This window comes from Jaculus jaculus, chromosome 5, assembly GCF_020740685.1.
Source record: "Jaculus jaculus isolate mJacJac1 chromosome 5, mJacJac1.mat.Y.cur, whole genome shotgun sequence".
NCBI classification, from domain to species: domain Eukaryota; kingdom Metazoa; phylum Chordata; class Mammalia; order Rodentia; family Dipodidae; genus Jaculus; species Jaculus jaculus.
The window spans coordinates 91,183,756-91,206,365 of record NC_059106.1 but is presented as its reverse complement, the minus strand read 5'-3'; the positions used below and the strand labels follow the sequence as shown (position 1 = coordinate 91,206,365).

At 44.8% G+C, this 22,610-nt stretch overlaps 1 protein-coding gene and 1 pseudogene across 4 annotated transcripts in view; both read right to left on the bottom strand.

The window, feature by feature from the left end:
- Positions 1 to 22,610, bottom strand: part of Gng12 (G protein subunit gamma 12) — a 144,369-nt gene that overhangs the window by 83,858 nt on the left and 37,901 nt on the right. The gene's annotated exons all lie outside the window — the stretch shown is intronic.
- Positions 402 to 21,644, bottom strand: LOC123460684 (annotated as a pseudogene).

Here is a 22,610-nt window from a genome sequence, read left to right as displayed (position 1 = left end):
TCATGCCTGTTACTTTATGACCTCACAGTAGCTATCAATACCCCCACAAGACCTCCACAATATTGAGTTCATCAACATTTCAACATGGAGGATGATGGTATTAAAAAATTCTGTAGTAGCTGTACGTGGTGGTGCACTTCTTCAGTCCCAGCACTTGGGAGGCAGAGGTAGGAGGATTGCTGTGAGTTCAAGGCCACCCTGAGACTACACAGTGAATTCCAGGTCAGCCTGGGCTAGAGCAAGACCCTACCTCGAAAAACAAGCAAACAAAAATCTATTAAAATAAAAGACAAGAGGGAGTAGTTAAAAAGAAGTTTACTGGCAGGAAAGGGGGATAAGGGGATAGAAGAAGATATTGGGATAAGATTATGATCAAATTATATTAGATTCAAGTGAGGAAATTAATTAAAAACAAAATAATCCAGAAATACTGTTGGAAGTTTCTCTGGATTCTGAAGTTGTAGGGTTCCATTCACTGCTGTTATGTACAAGGGATTCTCACAGAAGCATGGAGGCACTCCTTCAACCATCTTAAAAGCCATAATAACCAGAGACCATATGTCAACTTTAGAATCAGAAGCTTTCCTTGTCACTGCTTCTGGTCCATTCATGATGGCATTCCAACCAGGATACTGTGACTGCTCTGCTTCAGGAGTGATCTGGGCACACAAACGGAAGCCTTCCATCACCCAAAGCACATGATCATTTCTGATGTCTCTGTGGATCACTGATTAGCATGTAAACACCCCAGTACCTATAAATACTTCATTCAGCAGTCTGCTTCATCCATACAGTTTCTGTTACAATTGTGAGTGAGCAACCAGCAAGGTACCACAAACAACCCCTTTCCCACAAGGTAATCATTTAAGAGCTTCACTATGTCATGATCCTTAACTCTTTCACCACCAGAATCTCATTAATGATCAAGTCCTTCTTCAACTGTTCTTGTAAATTAACCTATTTTTTGTATTTGCGAGCAGGAAGAAAGAGAGAGAGAGAGAGAGAATATGGACCTGCCAGAGTCTCCAGCCACTGCAAACAAACTCCAGATGCATGTGCCACTTTGTTTTGGCTTTACATGAGTACTTGGGAATTGAACCTGGGTCGTTAGGCTTTGCAAACAAGTGCCTCAACCTCTAAGCCATTTCTCCAGCCCTTAATCAGCTTTATAGCAACTTCCTGCTTCAGTTCCACACTAATCACAGTGAAAACTACCAGCAGGCCCTTGTCTGAACTTTTGATTGTTTTACACAGTCACCTAAGCACACAATAGTTCATAATCTCTTTGTAATCTCATCATCTGTCATCTTGTTCTTCTTTGTCTTTTAGACTTAGCACCACCATCAATGTTAGAATTAATGACTTAAGACAGCAATGGGGTCATTTACAGAGTGCCTATAACCTGATTTTGTACAGCTTGTTCAGATGACAATGAGTGGAGGAGCAGTCTCTTCATCATCACTGTCTTCCTCTGTAAGACTTTTCTGATCCCTTGGTATCCAGTGCTGGTGTTCCAGAAGGGAGGCCATTTTTCTCAGGAGTATAACTCAGGTATTTCTCTTTCCCTTGTTATAATCATAGAACTTTAAGACAGGGATTCTTTTTTTTTAGTCTTTTGTTATCAGAGGCCTGTAAGAATTGGGCCCACTGTCCCAGCATGCCAGTAAACTCTCCAGTAACAGCATCAAAGCCAACAAGGATGGTGGGCTCAAAGTCAGATGGAGAAGAAATCTCTAGCCATCCCTTCTTATTTCCTTCTCTGTGCCAGAGAATATGGTTCTAGTCCTTGGAATTTTCTCCTCTGAAACAGAGGACAGAGGTTTCAAACTGTGATTGGCTGACAAAAGAGTTTAGCCTCTAGGGCTAACGTGGGACTGCTAATTCGTACAGGAAGTGCTTGAGGCCTGTCTTCTAGTTCTCCATTATCAAATGATCCCCAGCATGAAAGGTCCCACCCTAGGGAGGCACCTCTGTCTGAGTTTCAGGTAGGCTGCAGCGCTGCCCAGGGTGAGTTCCCAGCCTGGGGAGGGACCTATGGAAGAGTGGGCAGCTGGCAGAAGTGGAAGAGGGGCAACTGGGCTGGACGCCGTGGAGTCCCATGGGCCAGAGGGGAGGGCACAAGCCCCTACTAGCACTAAGGGTGGGCACCCCATTGAGAAGGGGCTCTATCTTTGAAAAAGAATTTTCTTCTGTTTTAAAAATCAAATTTATTGCCAGGCATTGTGGCACACAGCTCTAATCCCAGCACTTGGGAGGCAGAGGTAGGTGGATCACCATGAGTTCAAGGCCAGCCTGAGAATACATAGTGAATTCCAGGTCAGCCTGGGCTAGAGTGAGGCCCTACCTTGAAAAACCAACCAACCAAACAAACAAACAAACAAAAAACAAATTTATTTACTTGAAAGAGAAAGAGACAAACAGAAACAACAGGCATGCTAAAGCCTCCAACCACTGCAAACAAACTCCAGATACATGTGCTACCTTGTGCATTTGGCTTATGTGGGCACTTGGGAATCAAGCCTGGGCCCTTAGGCTTTGCAAGTAAGCGCCTCAACTGCTGAGCCATTTCTCTAGCACAGAAAAAGAATATTTTATGCTCACTAGAGATGACAATGCGTCTTGCGCTCAGGGCATCCTACCCAGTGCAGAGCAGCGGGCTTCTGTTTAAAGGGTGCTAATCCCCCAACAATCACAGCTGCTTTGTCCAGCAGCCTCTGAATCTGCAACTTTACACTTGCACATACTTCTTTCCTTGCCAAATTTTATATTTTGAAAGTCATTTTATTCTTCTTCACTGTCGACCAGAATAAGAGCAGCCACTGAAGCCACTCCACAGACAGAACACTGGGCTTCCTTGAGAGTTCCTCAGCCAAACCAATTAGTCCATTACCTTTAAGTTCAACTGACCTTCTCAGGACACAGCAGAATGCAGCTAGATTCTTTGTCAGAATCTCACATAACCTGCCAGTAGCTCAGTTCCAGATAAGTCCTTGTTCACCTCTGAAACCTCATGAGACAGGCCTCCACTGCCCATGTTTCTCTCGGCATCCTAGTCATCCAGACTCCTACCAGAATGGTCCATTAAAGTCTGCTTATAGCCCTAAGGCTTCTCTAGCCTAAAGTTCCAAAGTCTTTACAAGAGTTCCTAAATCCCACAAACCAGTTCCAAAGACTTATGAAACATGGTCAGGTTTATCACAGCAATGGCCCCAGTTCTCATTACCAATTTTCTTCTTTTTAAGTATTTTATTTATTTATTTATTATTTATGAGAAAGATAGAGAGGGAATGGGTACTCCAGGGCCTCTTAGCCACTGCAAACGGACTCTAGATGCATGTACCATCGTGTGCTGGCTCTATATGGGGACTAGCAAATTGAACCTGGGTCCTTAGGCTTTGTAGGCAAGCACTTTAACTGCTAAGTCATCTCTCTGGCCCCATCAATTTTCTCTATTAGTTACTTTTTCATTGTTGTGAACACATACTTGACCAAAAAAACTTAAGGAAGGAAAGGGTTCATACTGCTTATGTTTTGGAGGACATAGTTCATTATGGTAGGGAAATCATGGTGGGACAGCTCATCACAGTTCAACCAGAAAGCAAAAATGAACAGGAGGTGGAGTCAACCTCAAGGCACTCCACCAGTGACCCACCTCCTCCAGCAAGGTGCTAAAACCTAAAGGTTCCATAATCTTCCCAAGTAGTGCCACCAGTGGGGGTACTAGTTTTCAAACACATGAGCCTATCAAGGACATTTTATATTCAAACAACAGAGAATTCATTCACCAGTTTCCTTCTCCCAGTAATCTGGCACCACCTTATCTTATGATGTCATTTTAATAGAAAATCACAGTGACTGCCAATATTGCATAATACTTCCCATGTCCCAGGACCTGTTCTTATTCCTGTTACTTCAACTCATCTTCTCAATAACTTTATGTGATAAGGAAATTAACAGCCCCACTCTGTAATGGAGCAACTAAGGCCCAATAAGGTTTAAGTGCTCACTCAAGGATATGAGGTGGCAGCAGAGTCTGCCTCCAGAGTCCATGCTCCTAGCACCTCTACTCTCAATAAATTTGAACAATTCAAAACAAGATAATTATTTTCCATTTTAATTATAACCATCAACTGATCCAAGTCTGTTCTCATAACAACATTGTTAGATAATAGCAGTTAATTGCAGAAGGGAGAATTGCTGCCCACGCTTGCAAACTAAATGAAAGAATAATTTGAGGTGGGAATATGAAACCACAGGATCAAGGGTTGCTTTGAGTGAGGAAGGAAGAAAGCAGGTTAGCTTCAATATATAACATAGCTGGAACATACTTGTCCCCCATTTCCCTCTCATACTCTCTAAAGCCCCTTCTTCCCAATTTGTCCCTCTCTTATTTTCATTTTTGCTTATTTTATTTTAGTTTTTGAGGTAGGTCTCACTCTAGCCTAGGCTGACCTGGAATGCACTCTGTAGTCTCAGGCAGACCTTAAACTCACAGCAATCCTCCCACCTCTGCCTCCTGTGTAGTGCTGCGATTAAAGGTGTGTGCCATCACAACCAGCTATTGTTTTTTTTTTTTTTTTTTTTTTTTGGTGACCCATGGAGTTAAATCAGGGTTACTTGCATGGAGGGAGGTGCAGTATTAACTGGAGCATAGGCAATTTACCAGTGGCTTAAGAACTAGAGTATGAGTCACACTCCCCCATCAAACATTTGATGCCAACAGCTCCTTTCAGGAGGGGCAGGGCTCCTGAGCCTCAGCATGATGAAACACTGACTGACTAGCTCAATCTGCAGGAAAGCATAGCTGCCAGAGGTCCATGAAAGGCCATGTTCTGTCCAGGAGGCAGCATTCCACAGCACTTCCCCTCATTTCCTGCTTTTCCATTCTTTCCAGCCCCTTTTCCACAATATTCCCTAAGCCTTAGAGGAAGTGATACAAATGCCTTATTTAGGGATGATCACACAACTAAACTTATTCTTAGCACTTAGAACAGATGTGTGTCTCAGCATTTACTGCTGCTCCCCACACACAAAAAAAGCGCTTCTCTGATCAAAGCTGAGAGCAACACTATAGGTATAAATATAACTATTTAGTAGGAACTTTGACAGCATGTCCATTCATCATAACAACAGGTTTCCCACTAGAGACCTATGACCTCCTTGACTATGCGCTTTTGACTAGGTTGAGTACTAATCAGAAAGTAACTGGTAGGGCTGGAGAGATGGCTCAAGAGTTAAAGGCAATTGCTTGCAAGCCTGCCAGTCTGGGTCTGATTCCCCAGTACCTACATAAAGCCACATGCACAAATATTGTATCTAGAGTTTGTGAGCAGTGGCAAGAGACCCTGGTATACCCATTCTTCCTCCCCCACCCCTCTGTCTCTCTCTCTCTCTCAAATATATATATGAAAGCAATTGGTTATCCCAGTAACAATCCTGTCACTATTGCATGAGTGAGCACATCTTTCCTGGTAGGTTGGTTGTGTAGTATCAAGGGTCATGATGATTAACACGGTTGATGACTTTTCTCCCCCAGCATCCTGCATAGTACCTTCTGGTGGTATTATAAAAAACTAGCCGTCAAGGAGGAAACTTCTGGCTCAGTTTCAGATTAATGTCTCTATACATTACAACTGAGGCATGTGGTGTCTTCAGCAATAGGGAATAGTGTTGGTGGTCAACCAAGAACAAAACAATAGCCTATATTATTTTAAAGACCTCTGCAGGCTTCCTGACCAACAACTTATAGGGGACGTATCTCACATCTGGTTTTGTCTAATAACCTATGGCTTCTTTATTATCTATCCATGTATGGTACCTTCCTTTGTTCTTTTTTATTTTTATTTTTATTTTTTGGTGCCACCACAACCAGCTATCATTCAAACTTTTAAAAATGTATTTTAGGGCCGGGCATAGTGGCGCATGCCTTTAATCCCAGCACTTGGGAGGCAGAGGTAGGAGGATTGCCGTGAGCTCCAGGCCAGCCTGAGACTACATAATGAATTCCAGATCAGCCTGGGCTAGAGTGAAACCCTACCTTGAAAAACAAAAAAAAATAAAAATAAAAATAAAACCATATTTTAAAGCTGGAGTGATTGCTCAGTGGTTAAGGCACTTGCCTGCAAAGCCTAACAACCCAGGTTCAATTCCCCAGTACTCATGTAAATCCAGATGCACAGTGGCACATGCATCTGGAGTTCATTTGCAGAAGTTGGAAGCCCTGGCATACCCATTCTCATTCTCTCTCTCTGCTTGCAAATAAATAACTAAAAATATTTTTAAAATATGTTTTAATTAGCTTACAAAGTAGAAAGTTTCATTCATCCTAGTTTTAGCTAACCCTTTCCCCTACTTCTTCCTCTCCCTCATCCACCCTCCATCCCTGTTTAGACTTCCCCACACGCCAGGTCTTCTCCCCTGTTATGTTTATATCACATGTGTTCTACTACCCCTACCTTGAACCCCCAACTACCCTCCATAGCCACTTGCTAGTTTTTTTGGCCTCTATAGACAGACACTAAAGATTCAAAGCTAGGATCCACTTATGACAGAGAACATGGAGCGTCTGACTTGCTATGCCTGGGTTACCTCATTCAAGACAATTCATTTTCTATCCATTTTCCTGAAAATTTCAGTTTCATTTTTCTTTATGGCTTAATAAAATTCCATTGTATAATTGTAATACATATTCATTATCCATTCATTAATTGATGACAGGTAGGTTTGTTCATTTCCTAGCTATTGTGACTAGAGCAGCAATGAACATGTTTGTGCAAGGATCTCTGTAATAGAATAAAATGTCCAAAAGTAAATCAATGGGGCTGGAGAGATGGCTTAGCAGTGTAAGCTAGACGCACAAGGCGACGCATGGGAACAAGGTGGCGCACACATCTGGAGTTCGGCTGCAGTGGCCATATACCCTGGTGTGCCAATTCTCTCTCTCATAAAAAAATAATAACCAAATTTTAGTACTTAGATGTATTGTTTTCCTTATTTGTGACTGCAAAATGTGGGACCTATTCAATGATTTCAAGACTCCAAGCAGGGTGCTATCTGGTAAGGATCACGAAGTAAGGACTCTCTGGTGGTGACAGATTATCACAAAAGTATTTTTTTTTGCTTGTCAGTTTTTGTTAATACATTTGTTTTATGGCCCAAGACCATACATCCATTGTGGTCCAGAGACATCAAAAAGATTGGGCACCCTTGGTGTAAATTAACATAGGGAAAACACAGGCTGGAAAATCTCCTTTGGGTGCCTGGACATGACTTAGGTTATCTCTAGATCTTATACTGCACATCTTTCCATTACTATTTAAAGTACTCTTAAATGACTATGAAAAAGGACTTGGAAGGAGTACACTCTCTGTATTCTGACTCTTGCTTTCTCGTCTCCACAGACAATAATAAGCGGTACATGAATGTGACTGTGACTGAGACAATACAAACTGTATGCTGGGAACCGCTGGAGGTACTGAAGGTACAGCAGTGAACGAGAAAATAGTATTCTCCATCTGAGGCCCTTAACATCATAATAAACACATATAAAAATAGATAGTTTAAAAAAATATTTTATTGGGGGGCAGAGAAAGACAGAGTGCGACTATGGACACACCAAGGCCTCCAGTCTTTGCAAAGACACTCCAGATGCATGCACCACTTTGTGCCTCTGATTTTACATGGGTACTGGGGAATCAAACTGGGGCCTTCAGTCTGCAGGTTAAGAGTCTTTTACTACTGAGCCATCTCTTCAACCCCTGTAAGATAATTTTGAGGAACTTCTGGTTAAGATGGCGGCGTAGGTACCACGCCAAAGCAGCCTGGGGGGAAGAAAGACCAAAAAAATCCAGCAAAATACACTTTTACTAAAAAGTGAGGTGTATAGGAAATTGAAGCAGCAGTGGAGAAGTAGAAGAGATCCAGAGCATCCAGAGCCCGCACAGGCCGGCAAAAGCGGCACGGCGGTGGCGGCGGCGGTGCACCAGAAAGCCGCCAGACTCGGCTTCAGCCGCAGGAAAAGCCAGGTGCGGGCGCTTCCCCTCACACCGCGCTCTCCGCAACTCAGGAAACGTGAAGGGAGAGCGGCAGTGAGCAACGGAAGAGCAGACCTCGAGGTAGAAGAACACGTGGAGCAGCGAGAGAACCAGAGCAGCTGTGGCTCCCTCCCCTCCCCCACCGCCTGAGCCCAGCTCCAGCGAGCACAGCAGCAGTCCCAGGACAGGCCACGCCAACTTGAGCCGACAGCGGGACCCAAGCAGGAGCAGAGTTCGGCAGCAACATCAGTGGCTCCAGCACCGGTAACAGCGGCCCCAGCAGCAGCAGACCCAGTAGCAGCAGCAGCAGCGGCAGACCCAGCAGCGGCAGACCCAGGAGCGGCAGCAGCAGCAGACCCAGCAGCAGCAGCTTCAGTGGCAGCAGCAGGAGTGGACCCAGCAGCAGCAGCTTCAGCAGCAGCAGTGGCTCCAGAAGTGGCAGCTAGCTACAGCCGCAGCAACGGCAGAGGCAGCAGCAGCGGTGGGCCCAGCAGCAGCAGCTTCAGCTGCTGACAGACCCAGCAGAGGCAGCTTTAGCAGCAGCAGTCCTAGCAGCAGGGGTGCTGATCTGCAGGGCCACAGTTGCCAGGCTCAATTTGCCCCACAGGAAAAGCCAGTGCCCAGCTCCAGAAATCAGAACAGTAGCCCAATGACCAGGCAGCAACTTAACTGAAACCAAAATCATCCAAGGTAACTAGGATTGCACCAGGGAAGGGTCTCACTTGGTCACAAGCTGACTTGGATATCCCTCAACAGACCAGAAATCTTAACCTCTATGTTGCTAGAGGATCTGGTTGCTATAATAACTACTCTTACATAAATATTCAGTGCTGTTTTTGATTGAATGTGTACAGTGTTTAGTTCAATTTTAGAATCTACCTGTATTTTATTCTATTTTATTCCACTCAGCCTACTTGACTACTCCCATAGCAGGGAAACGCAACCCCTAGGAACACCTTTGTAGATACTCTCAGAGTCTTAAGAGCCACACCTAACACCTTAAGCTCCTACCCTGAAAATATATTACATCAAATCAATTGATACAGCTAAGAATACCCAGCTAGCTAGAAAATCCAAGCATTAACTTAATCCAAGATGCAAAAATATATACATTATAACACAAGAAACACTAAAAAGCAAGATGATATAAATCCACCTAAAAGTATTAGTGCATCAGAAATGACCTCCAGTGAGAACGAGTTAGAGGAAATGCCTGAGAAAGATTTCAAAAGAATGATTGTAAATATGTTCAAAGAAGTCAGAGAACAAATCAAAGGAGTCAAAGAGGAACTTAAAGAGGAAATCAAAGGAATCAAAGAAGATGCAGGACACCAATTTCATGAAATAAAGAAGGCAATACAAGACATAAATAAGGAAATAGAAATAATAAAGAAAAACCAGTCAGAATTACTAGCAATGAAGAACACAGTTAATGAAATAAAAAACTCTGTAGATAATTTTGAGCAGTGCCAAGTTCTAAAAATTCACAAGAGCTGGGAATGTCATGTCCTAATAGGTTCAACTTGTGTGCAGGTACCTAGAAGAGACAACAGCAGGCTAACGGTGACCAGTTCTGAGCAACTGATTGTTCAGGTGTGATGTGATGGCGGCTTGGCCCAGGATGACAGCAGTAGCAATAGAGAGAAGTAGCTCTAGAGGTAGAACTAGAGTTTGCGGAAGTCGGGCATGCCCCAGAATGGTGAACTGGCCCCCTTTAACCGAAGGGTAATCCCCATTATCTCCACCCAAGAAAGGTTCCTCCCAGCAGAGCTGGTTTGGGTTGTTCATTGGGAATACCTCTTCTACCTAGTCACCAGCCTCATATGCAAGACTAAAGGGTTATTTAATTAATTTATTTTCATTTAAAAATATATTTTTATTTATTTGAGACAGAGAAAAAGAGACAAAAACAGAGAAAGGGAAGGAGGGAGGGAGGGAAAGAGGGGGAGAGAATGAATGACTATGGGCATGCCAGGGCCTCTTGCCACTGCAAATGAACTCCAGATGCGTGTGCCACTTTGTGCATCTGGTTTTACATAGGCACTGGGGAATCTAACCCTGGGCCTTCAGTCTTTGCAAGCAAGTACCTTTAACTACTGAGCCTTTTCTCATTTATTTATGTGTGTGCATGCATGTGTGTGTGTGTGTACATGCATGCATATGGATACACCAGGGGCTCTTGCCACTGCAAATGAATGCCTGTCTGGCTTTACATAGGTGGCTGGGGAATTGAATCTGGGCTGGCCGACTTTGCAAGCAAGTGCTTTTAACCTCTGAGACTACTCCCCAGCCCCCACAATTTTATTTTCAGTTGAAGAGCTGGTGTATTGCAGTCCGGTTTGCATTGCTGACAGAAATCACCCAACAAAGAGCAGCTTGTGGGAATAAAGGTTTATTTTGGCTTACAGGCTTGAGGGAAAGCTCCCTGATGGCAGGGGAAAACAATGGCATTATCAGAGGGTGGATATCACCTCCTTGTCAACAACAGGTGGACAACATAGCAACAGGAGAGAGTGCTAAACGCTGGCAAAGGGAAACTAGCTATGATATCCATAAGCCCGCCCCCAACAACACTGCTTCCAGGAGGTGTTAATTCCCAAATCTCCATCAGCTGGGAACCTAGCATTCAAAACACATAAGTTTATGGGGGACACCTGACTCAAACCACCACATCGTTGTATATGTTCTCAACTAAGTGCATGGATAAGTTGAGATGAAGCATTCTGACAATACCAACATCAGAGTAAAATTTAAAAAAAAAACCCACGCCTGTGCTTTCATTTTGTCACAATCCAAGAAAAATGGATTAAAATGTTGGCATGAACAATAAGTTGCAATATTACATGTGCTGTTTTCCCCTCATTTTTTTCCTACTGAAAATTCAGCAGCAGTTTTAAAACTGTTTTTGTTTTTCATTTATTTGAGAGCGACAGACAAAGAGGCAGACAGAGAGACAGAGAGAAAGGGCATACCATGGCTTCCAGCCTCTGCAAACGAACTCCAGACACGTGCGCCCCCTTGTGCATCTGGCTAACATGGGTCCTGAGGATTGAACCTCGAACTGGGGTCCTTAGGCTTCACAGGCAAGCGCTTAACCACTAAGCCACCTCTCCAGCCCCAGCAGCAGTTTTAAAAGAGCAGCAAGGGCTGGAGAGATGGCTTAGAGGTTAAGGTACTTGCCTGCAAAGCCAAAGAACACGGGTTCAATTCCCCAGGACTCATGTAAAGGAGATATACAAGGTAGTACATGTGTCTGGAGCTTGTTTGCGGGGCTAGAGGCCCCACCCATTCTTTCTCTCTCTAATAAATAAAATAAATGTTAAAAAATTAAAAATTAAAAAAAAGGCAGCAAGCTTCAGTGGACTTTACCTCTACCCCTGCTATTCTGGTGCTGTTCATCTACTTTTAGCTGTGACTACTGATGAGCCGACGCATGTTATATGACTCTGGTTGCACTTTACATTCGTGGGTAATAAACCTAGTAAAGGCTTGGGAGTTGGGAAGAGCTAAAAGGAAGTCTGGATCTTCAACCAATAAACAGAAAGTCCTTGGACAATTTACTTTTGGTCCTCAATTTCCTCTATTATAAAATAGGAACTAATAACACTTTCTGTATATAGTTGATAGAAGAATAAAAAACTCTATAAATGATAGTCATCATTCCTTTTATTCATTTTAATTTTTTTAAACTTCATGTACATTTCTAAATAAATTCAAAGTCCCTCATTTTTTAAAATTTTTTTATTCATTTTTATTTATTTATTTGAGAGCCACAGACAGTGGCAGAGAGAGAGAGAGAGAGAATGGGTGCGCCAGGGCCTCCAGCCACTGCAAACTCCAGATGTATGCCCCCCCCCCTTGTGCATCTGGCTAACATGGGTCCTGGGAATCGAACCTTGAAGCGGGGTCCTTAGGCTTCACAGGCAAGCGCTTAATGGCTAAGCTATCTCTCCAGCCCAAAGTCCCTCATTTTGAAAAGCCATACTTTGTTAAATCATTCCCCATCATGCTAGACTGAAAATGGTTATTTCTTTGTTTCATTCACATACTAGGATTTTTTTTTAATTTAAAAAAAAATTTTTTTTGAGGTAGGGTCTCACTCTAGCCCAGGCTGACCTGGAATTCACTATGGAGTCTCAAGGTGGCCTCGAACTCACAGCAAACCTCCTACCTCTGCCTCCCGAGTGCTGGGATTAAAGGCGTGCACCACCACACCTGGCTCACATACTAGGATTTTGACATTTGTTTTTTATTGTTTTTTATCACAGAAAGAGAGTGAGGGGCAGAGTTAAAGAGAATTGGCACACCAGGGCCTCTAGCCACTGCAATCAAACTCCAGATGCTTGTGCCATCTTGGGCACATGCGTGACCTTGTGTGTCTGCCTCACATGGGACCGAAAGTCGAACACGAGTCCTTAGACTTTTCAGGCAAGTACCTTCACTGCTGAGCCATCTCTCTCCTGTCCCAGATTTTGACATTTTTCTTAAAAATATGAATGTCTTCCTTATAGCTCATGGTTAGCAGTTAATATGTATGTATTTGCTACAAATATATTCCCAAAACTTTTGCAATTTTAAGATAAAATTTTTCACTTACATGTCATTTAGTAAATATAAAACAGACATATTTTATTTAAAACTCATAACTGGGCTGGAGAGATAGCTTAGCAGTTAAGACACTTGCCTGCAAAGTCAAAAGACCCAGGTTCAATTCCCCAGAACCCACATAAACCAGATATACATGGCACATACATCTGGAGTTCATTTGCAGGGGCTGGAGGCCCTGTTGTACTCATTTTCTCTCTCTCTTTCTGTCTGTCATAAATAAAGAATGTTAAAAAGATAAAAAAGGAAAAGGAAACCTAATCCTTTAAAAAAAAAAAAAAAAGAGCCAGGCGTGGTGGCACATGCCTTTAATCCCAGCACTCGGGAGGCAGAGGTAGGAGGATGGCTGTGAGTTCGAGGCCACCCTGAGACTACATAGTGAATTCCAGGTCAGCCTGAGCTAGAGTGAGACTCACCTCAAAAAAACAAACAAATAAACAAAAAAATTCCTAACCTATAGCACTGCTTCTTGGCAAAATGTTTGCCTTTTGATAGCTTTTTAAAGCCCATTAATATTCACTTTCAACTTCACAGGGACCCTGTGAAGAAACTGCCAGGTTATACAATACCAATGAACGGCATGGAAAACTGGGGGGCAGACCACCAGGTGACATGGTAGGGTCCCTAAGTCCTGGAGTTAACCAAGACCAGAGTCTGCATCCCAGAGATAAGACGAGGGCCCTGTGAGGTAAGATGAAGAAACATATATGGAATCTCACAGCACCCACTCTACAGCATTTCCCATGGGAAAGTCTCTGCATAAAGCATCAAGGAACCATCATGTGCTGCACTAGAGACACTCAAGAAATATTGGCACTTTGGTGAATCCACAAAAATGGTGGCCAGTCATCCTTACCCAGTTTCTTATGTAGCTGAAATAATATAAATAATTTAAACATCAACTAAGTTTTGTTTTGCTTGTTATGAGCATGGCCTCACTGGATAACCCTTCTGGTCTGGAAACTACCTTGACTCTTTTTTTTTAATATTTTTTTGTTCATTTTTTATTTATTTATTTGAGAGTGACAGACACAGAGAGAAAGACAGAGGAAGAGGGAGAGAATGGGCGCGCCAGGGTTTCCAGCCCCTGCAAACGAACTCCAGACACGTGCGCCCCCTTGTGCATCTGGCTAACGTGGGACCTGGGGAACCGAGCCTCGAACCGGGGTCCTTAGGCTTCACCGGCAAGCGCTTAACAGCTAAGCCATCTCTCCAGCCCCTACCTTGACTCTTGCACCCCACCATCCCACGTGCTACAGGCATGCAGGACCACATCTGCTTCTGTGTTCATGACTTTTGTTTGTTTTTAATATTTTATTTATTTATTTGAAAGAAGGGAGGAGAGAAAATGAGTGCACCAGGGCTCCAGTCACTATAAATGAACTCCAGATACATGCAACATCTGGCTTTACATGGGTAATGAACCCCTCAACCGTGGCTGGACCATCTCTCCAGCCCCTGTCTTCATATTTTTTAACACATCTTCTCCCAATCTTATCTATGTTTGGCTGTTACCCTCTTTTCAGCTTTCTTATCTATGGCACACTGGAACTACTCCCCTCTGCAAATTTCTAAAACTTACCCACATTTTACCCTCGATCAAACCAATGCAGAGTATATTGCATTTATATTGGATGGCAAGGCTTCAAGGGTCCACTCTTCCATAGTTCCAGTTCCCAATTTATAATTGCTTTGTGCAGAAGAGCACAAATTCAATGTTTTAGAAAGGAAAAAAAAAAACAATCTTACACAGTTAAGTGAAAATAGCTAATAAAAACTACAAGTTTGGGACTGGAGAGATTGCTCACTGGTTAAGATGCTTACCTGTAAAACCCAATGACCTGAGTGTGATTCCCAGTGTCCATGTAAAGCCATATGCACAAAATGGTGCAAACATCTGGAGTTCGTTTGCTGCAGCTAGAGGCCCTGGCATACTCATTCTCTTTCTCTCTCTGCCAAGCATGGTGGTGCCTGCCTTTAATCCCAGCACTGGGGAGGCAGAAATAGGAAGATTGCTGTGAGTTTGAGGCCAGCTTAAGACTACATAGTGAATTCCAGATCAGCCTGGGCTAGAACGAGACTCTACCTCAAAAAAAGAGCAGTTTGGTCAAGCATCAGTGTTACAATAGAGGTTGCATTAGCCGCATGCTCTCTGCTATGTTATTCCATGCTTTGGCAGATACATCATCAAGACAATTTCAGTGCATACTCGGGCCCAAAATCTGCATTAGCCAAGCAATACTCAACTCTATTAAACAGAATGCCCCCAAATGTCTCCAATCCTACACAAGATTTGAGTAATGCTGTAAATGTATCTTCTGTAGTTTCATTTGCAAATTCTGACCTAATTCATTTGGAAAGAATTCATAAAAAATATGGAACGTTTCCCCTAATATCAATAAAAGTCACAGGAAATGATTTTTACTGAAGGGCATTAAGGAAACAAAACCATCCAAATTTCACAATTTAATACAGGATAGCCTGTGAGTCATCAGATCTTCAGCACTGAAATGCTTTATCACAATAGAAATGTTTTTATTGTATGTACCAATAGACATAGCATTGATAATACACTCCCAGGCTCTACACCTTCCCACTGTCACCCTGTCAGATGAGGTAAGCGAATTTTGTTTTGTTTTAATATTAGTTATTTATTTGTGAAGAAGAAGGAAGGGAGGGGGTATATGGACCACTGCACACAAACTCCAGATGCACACACCACTTTGTGCTTTCTGTGGATACTAAGGAGTAGAACTTTGGCTGTCAGACTTTACAAGCAAGCACTTGAACCATTGAGCAATCTCCCCAGCCCAACATTCGCTATTTTAATGTGTATATTTTCATGAAGTCCCCATGCCTTGCAGTACAAATTAAAACCAGATCCAGTGTGTACTCATCGCCCAAAGAAAGCTGAAAGGAGGGTAACAGCCAAACAAGCACTGAGGCAGGGAGTTTGCAGCATGGTGGTTCTTCCACCATCCTGCTCCTTACAAGCTTCTCTAGTACCTAGTGTGTGTTTAGCAGAGGTGCTGGGAGGACGAGAGAGCAAAATACTGTCCTTCTCAAGAAGCCCGCAGTGACTGTGTAGACAAGGAATCAGGCCATGCAGCGTCTCAGGATTGGTGGCATATAGCGTATCACGGAGAAAACAAGGAGTTCAGAAAGCACGGAGAAGGGCCCACACCAGTCTGGGATGTCCAGCAAAGCTTCCAAGAGTTAGCAGTTATCCAAGCTACAACGTGATGAATGAGCAGAAGAGGAAACCAGTTCCTTGGCACTGTAAGTGCTAGAGAGAGCTCACTGTGAGTCCCGCATGGTGACTTACTACCTGAGAGCTACTAGTCAAGTAAAACAAAGCATGTAAGTACAGTTTGGACCAGAGGGGCAGTAGAAATAAGCCACAGTCCCTCCCACCCTCACTTTGACAGAGCAAGCATGGATGGGGATAAACCGAAGCCCTTTTAGGTAGCAGGCCTTTGGAAAGAAGACTGTCCCACAGTCACAACCATATTACATACAATGGTAGTCCCAATTCCAAGGAAAATCCAATAGTCAGGTTCTCATTGCTGCTAGAAAACACCTGACCAAGAACAGCTTGTAGAGAAAAAAGTTTTATTTTGGCTTACACACTCAAGGGGAAGCTCCATGATGGCAGGGGGAAATGATGGCACAAGCAGAAGGTAGACATCAACTCCTGGCCAACATCGGATGGACAACAGGAGCAGGAATGTGTGCCTAACATTGGCAAGGGGAATCTGGCTATAACACCCAGAAGCCCACCCCCAACAATACACTGCCTCGAGGAGGCCTTAATTCCCAAATCACCAACTGCTGGAGACCTAGCGTTCAGAACACCTAAGTTTATGGCTGACACCTGAATCAAACCACCACACAGTTACTCAATCCACCCACTGGACTATGTATATGATATAGGTTGCACTTAAGCTACTGCTGTTGACTTTAGAACTTTAAGCTGCTAAATATACTTCCTGTCTGATAAAGGAAGGAAGAGTTGTTCAATAATATTTCTTTCCCTATAACAGGGCTAATGAATAAAACAGGTGACATGACCTTCAGACAGAAGGCACAGAAAGACTTCAGGCTGGTAAGTGCCAAAGTCCTAGTTCAAATCCATCCACTTGGGAAGCCAAGTGAATGCCATTCAGGTCAGAGAAATGAATGAAGATGTAAGTCTTGGGCCTGGGAAGGTGGCTCAGTGGTTAATGACACCTGCTTGCAAAGTCTGCCAGCATAGGGTCACCCACTTAGAGCTAGACTGACATTCAATTGGTGACTTTCACCTGGCTGGAAGACCAACCCTATGCTACCATGACAGCTGTGAAGAATGGCCTCACTTTGCATGTACCTCAAAACTCTCCCACCATGCTCACCAATGCACGGTACACTCCTTGACACACATAGGTCCCCCATTAGGTCAGACGCCTAAATGTATGAGGAGGAAAGTCAGGCTAAGAATAAGATGCTGCCTCAGAAGACCTGACTGCCAATTCTTGAGACTCTTAATTTAATGAGTTTCTATCACTTCAAAGACCCTGGCAGAGTCCCATCCCAAAAGGGGTTCAGAATGTTGCTGACTAAGCTCTCTGTACATAATGTTTATAACAAATATGTCCCTAACTATAAAACCTTGAAAACAACCCAAATGTCCAGTATCTGGATGAAAAGTTAAACCAACAGCCATTCACCAGGCAGGAGTTTATTTTACCATCATTATAAGAAGGATGTAGTGCAGAAGGATACCGGAAAAGAACAATACAACAAGGTTGGATGTAAAGACAGACCAACAGACTCACATACAGGCTCCAACTACACAAAAATATGTGTGTTGAAACTGGCACGAAAATGTGAATCTGGACTTGTTTTTTTTTTTTAACCTTTTCAGTGACAACTTCCATAAATATAAACAATGTAACATGATCATAATCTGCTCCCACCACCTTCTCTTTTCCCTTCCCACATGCCCCTTCACTGAATCCCTTCTTCTTTCCAACTAGTCTCTCTTCTATTTTGATGGCATCATTTTTTTACCCTTCTACTATGCAGGCCTTGTGAAGACAGCCCCAGCCACTGTGGGGTCATGAATACCAGTCACATTGTGTCTGACAGTATTGTAAGCACTCCTCCCTTTCTTTTGGCTCTTACATTCTTTCCACCATCTCTTCCACAATTGTCCCTGAGCCTTAGAGGGTGATGGAGATGCCTTCCACTGTCACTGCTCAGCTGGATTTGTTTTTATATTTACTTGTTTAAGAGGAGAGAGAGATTGAATGGACATGCCAGGACCTTTTGCCACTGTAAACAAACTCTACATGCATGTGCTACTTTGTGTATCTGCCTTTATGTGTGTACTGTAGAACTGAACCCAGTCTGATAAGCTTTGCAAGTAATTGCCTTTAGCCACTGAATCTTCCCAGCCCTGAATCTGGATTTGTAAGAATACTTAAGTCTACACTGAAAGTTCAGGGCTAATAAAAGAAATGAACACTGGGTCTTCTTTCTGCTGTTTTATCTAGTCTTATTTATTAATGTTTCAAATTCTTACAAAAAGTAGCTCACAATTTAACACTTTTAACAATTTAACAATTTTGAAAAGCATGCCTTTGTGTACATGATGAAAATGAATGCCTTCTTGACAAAACATACTCGTTTATATGCAAGCTAAACATATCAATTGTTTTCAACATGTGAAGGCCACAAGAGAGTAAGTGCTGTATGAAAATCAGTCCGTGACTTTCCACACCACAGATTCACACAGCATGGGTCTGTTCTACAGAGACAACCGTTCCCTGCAGAGACTGGCACACCCATGATGCTTTCTTACAGGGACTCATTTCTTCACCCTTCTCTTGGTTAATTCTGGCTTGTTCCACAAGTTCTAAACCTGGGTGTCTCTAGGCACATCTGTAAGCATTTTTCTATGGAATCCTTTAGTCTTAGAGTATAAACTCAAAATAAATGACATAGTAGGCACTCATTACATGTCTGCTGGTCACATTACAATTTAGTTTCATGTAACTTTCATGCCCACCCAGGAAAGAAAGCATTTTAATAATCAACGTTTTATATATGGTGCAAAGAGTCGTTTGCTTTAAGTGAACATTTTGTCAAGGCTGACAGAAATAAGTTAGCTCCCATGTCAGCTTACTATATTGCAACCTCTGGCTTGTTGTCACTGGGATAATGAGTTTAAACAGATGAAGGAGCCAGATGTGGTGGCACATGTCTTTAATCCCAACACTTGGGAGGCAGAGGTAGGAGGATCACCGTGAGTTCAAGGCCACCCTGAGACTACATAGTGAATTTCACGTCAGCCTGAGCTAGAGTGAGACCCTACCTCAAAATTAAAAAAAAAAAAAGCAACAGATGAGGGCTGTAGATGGTTTGTTGAATAAAACACTTGCTGCACAAGCATGAGGGCCTGAGAGGGTCTGGAACAGCCTGAGTTCAATCCCCAACACCCACATACCTCCTGTATCCGAAGTCCTGTAAGGAAGGGAAATAGAAAAATCAATGGAACTTGCTGGCCATGCAGAATGAATAAAAAAAATGGTAGCTCCACGTTCAGCAAGAGATTCTGCCCCAAGGAAACAATGGAAGAGTGATGGAAGAGAACACCTCATGTTTGCCTCTGTCCTCACACGTGTACACACACATGCATGCACTATACATACCATATCACACATACTACACACATACATACACAAGCCAAAAAAAGGAATGAATAAAACACAAAGTTGGGGCTGGAGAGATGGCTCAGCAGATATGGTGTTTGCCTGCAAAACCTAAGGACTGGAGTTTGATTCCCCAATACCAATGTGGCACATGTGTCTCAAGTTTGCCTGCAGTGGCTAGAGGCCCTGGCACACTCATTCTTTCTGCCTCTTTCTCTCTTAAATAAATAAAATAAGATGCAAGAGTCATGTTCACCAGATAAATGCTCAGATTATTTTTCTAACACCTGACTAAAGACTGCATAGCAAGGTAGAGGCATCCTGCTAAAGCTCTCTGTGTACCAGACACTGAAGAAAGCAGGCAGCTCTGCTTGTGGCTGAGTGCCAAGTCTCATGAGCACAACTGAGGCAGCGCAAAACCATGAATGAAGTTCCTGTGAAGACAAGGCAATATCTCAAGAACGAGCATCTGAGAAGCAAAGCCTCACACAGCCGAGGAAGCCCAGCCAGGAGGCCGTGGCTTATGGGGAAAGTTCCTTAGTTTTTTTGGTTTTGCTTTTTGTAAACTTCCCAACTGATTTTATTCAAGCAATTCCTAGTTAAACTTTCCACATTCTGCCTGAAGAGATTCTGACTCAAAAAATGGAGGAGGGCTGTAGAGATGTAGTAAAGGCACTTGCTTGCAAAGCCCAAGGACTCATGTTTGACTCTTCAGATCCCACCTACCCCTGATGCACAAGGTGACACAAGCACCCAAGATCAAACATGGGTACAAGGTGGCACACAGGCCTGGAGTTCAATTGTAGTGGCTGGAGGCCCTGGCGCACCAATTCTTTCTTGTTCCCTCACATTAAAAAAAAAAAAAAGGCCAGTCTGTTGTGCTTGCCTCAAAAAAAAAAAAAAAGAAAAGAAAAGAAATGAAAGAAAAGAACCATCAGTGCCACTTTTAGTGCTACCACTGAGATAGTCACACCCAACATTTAAATGGAAAGCTGCTGCTTCAGAGCTAAGGCCTTTCTCAGGTGAGTCAGGCCCTCTAAGGTTATTGCACACAGAGCACAGCTGAGGAGCTAGCCTACCACTTGTTTGGTCATAGACACTGTTCCCTTAAGAGGACAGATGCAGTCCTATGCAGACAAAGTAGCCACAAGGCCCCTATAGTTCCTGCTGACCCCAAGCACAACAAGAAAGAAAAGCTGATTGATAGCCTGGTTAGAATAGCAAGACCAGGAAAGTGCACAGGCTTATGACTGCGTAACCTCTCCTGTGCCTTCCCTCAGCCCCTGACACTGAATGATCCCAGGCACATCCACCCTGTCTGTAGCAAGGCCATATCTCTAGTTAGATACCCCCCACACACACCATATAAAAGTTATAAAAGTGAGAAATTCACTTTGTCCTGGCAGCTTCTGCCTTTCACCATCTTGAGACTCTCCAAGCCTCTCCACTGGAATGAGGTCAGAAACTTCAACCCTGACTGGCACAAGTGGACAACCCCAGTGGAATCAGTGTCTGACTCAGATGCTCTCTCCTCAGCTTCCCTTCCCCAGGCCACTCCACCCTTCCCCAAGCTCCATTCCAGTGCTATGTTCTAGAACCCTGAGGGGGTCTCTGCAGCCCTCCCTGCCTCAGTCAGCCCCTTGTGTACTTTCTAGCGCTTTACCCCAAGAGGTGCTTCCCTGAGCTAACAGTGCGGCGCTGCTCTGCTATGATGACCATCCGTGTCCCCCAGCTCTCCTGAGCTAACAGTGAGGCGCTGCTCTGCTGTGATGACGTTCCCGTGTCCCCCACGCTCGCCTGAGCTAACAGTGAGGCGCTGCTCTGCTGTGATGACGTCCCCGTGTCCCCCACGCTCGCCTGAGCTAACAGTGAGGCGCTGCTCTGCTATGATGACCATCCGTGTCCCCCAGCTCTCCTGAGCTAACAGTGAGGCGCTGCTCTGCTGTGATGACGTCCCCGCGTCCCCCACGCTCTCCTGAGCTAACAGTGAGGCGCTGCTCTGCTGTGATGACGTTCCCGTGTCCCCCACGCTCGCCTGAGCTAACAGTGAGGCGCTGCTCTGCTGTGATGACGTCCCCGTGTCCCCCACGCTCGCCTGAGCTAACAGTGAGGCGCTGCTCTGCTATGATGACCATCCGTGTCCCCCAGCTCTCCTGAGCTAACAGTGAGGCGCTGCTCTGCTGTGATGACGTTCCCCGTGTCCCCCACGCTCGCCTGAGCTAACAGTGAGGCGCTGCTCTGCTGTGATGACGTCCCCGCGTCCCCCACGCTCGCCTGAGCTAACAGTGCGGCGCTGCTCTGCTATGATGACCATCCGTGTCCCCCAGCTCTCCTGAGCTAACAGTGAGGCGCTGCTCTGCTGTGATGACGTTCCCCGTGTCCCCCACGCTCGCCTGAGCTAACAGTGAGGCGCAGCTCTGCTGTGATGACGTCCCCGTGTCCCCCACGCTCTCCTGAGCTAACAGTGAGGCGCTGCTCTGCTGTGATGACGTCCCCGCGTCCCCCACGCTCGCCTGAGCTAACAGTGAGGCGCTGCTCTGCTGTGATGACGTCCCCGTGTCCCCCACGCTCGCCTGAGCTAACAGTGAGGCGCTGCTCTGTTGTGATGACGTCCCCGTGTCCCCCACGCTCGCCTGAGCTAACAGTGAGGCGCTGCTCTGCTGTGATGACGTCCCCGCGTCCCCCACGCTCGCCTGAGCTAACAGTGAGGCGCTGCTCTGCTGTGATGACGTCCCCGTGTCCCCCACGCTCGCCTGAGCTAACAGTGAGGCGCTGCTCTGCTGTGATGACGTCCCCGTGTCCCCCACGCTCGCCTGAGCTAACAGTGCGGCTCCGCTCTGCTGTGATGACGTCCCCGTGTCCCCCACGCTCGCCTGAGCTAACAGTGAGGCGCTGCTCTGCTGTGATGACGTCCCCGTGTCCCCCACGCTCGCCTGAGCTAACAGTGAGGCGCTGCTCTGCTGTGATGACGTCCCCGTGTCCCCCACGCTCGCCTGAGCTAACAGTGCGGCGCAGCTCTGCTGTGATGACGTCCCCGTGTCCCCCACGCTCGCCTGAGCTAACAGTGAGGCGCTGCTCTGCTGTGATGACGTCCCCGTGTCCCCCACGCTCGCCTGAGCTAACAGTGAGGTGCAGCTCTGCTGTGATGACGTCCCCGTGTCCCCCACGCTCTCCTGAGCTAACAGTGAGGCGCTGCTCTGCTGTGATGACGTCCCCCGCGTCCCCCACGCTCGCCTGAGCTAACAGTGCGGCGCTGCTCTGCTGTGATGACGTCCCCGTG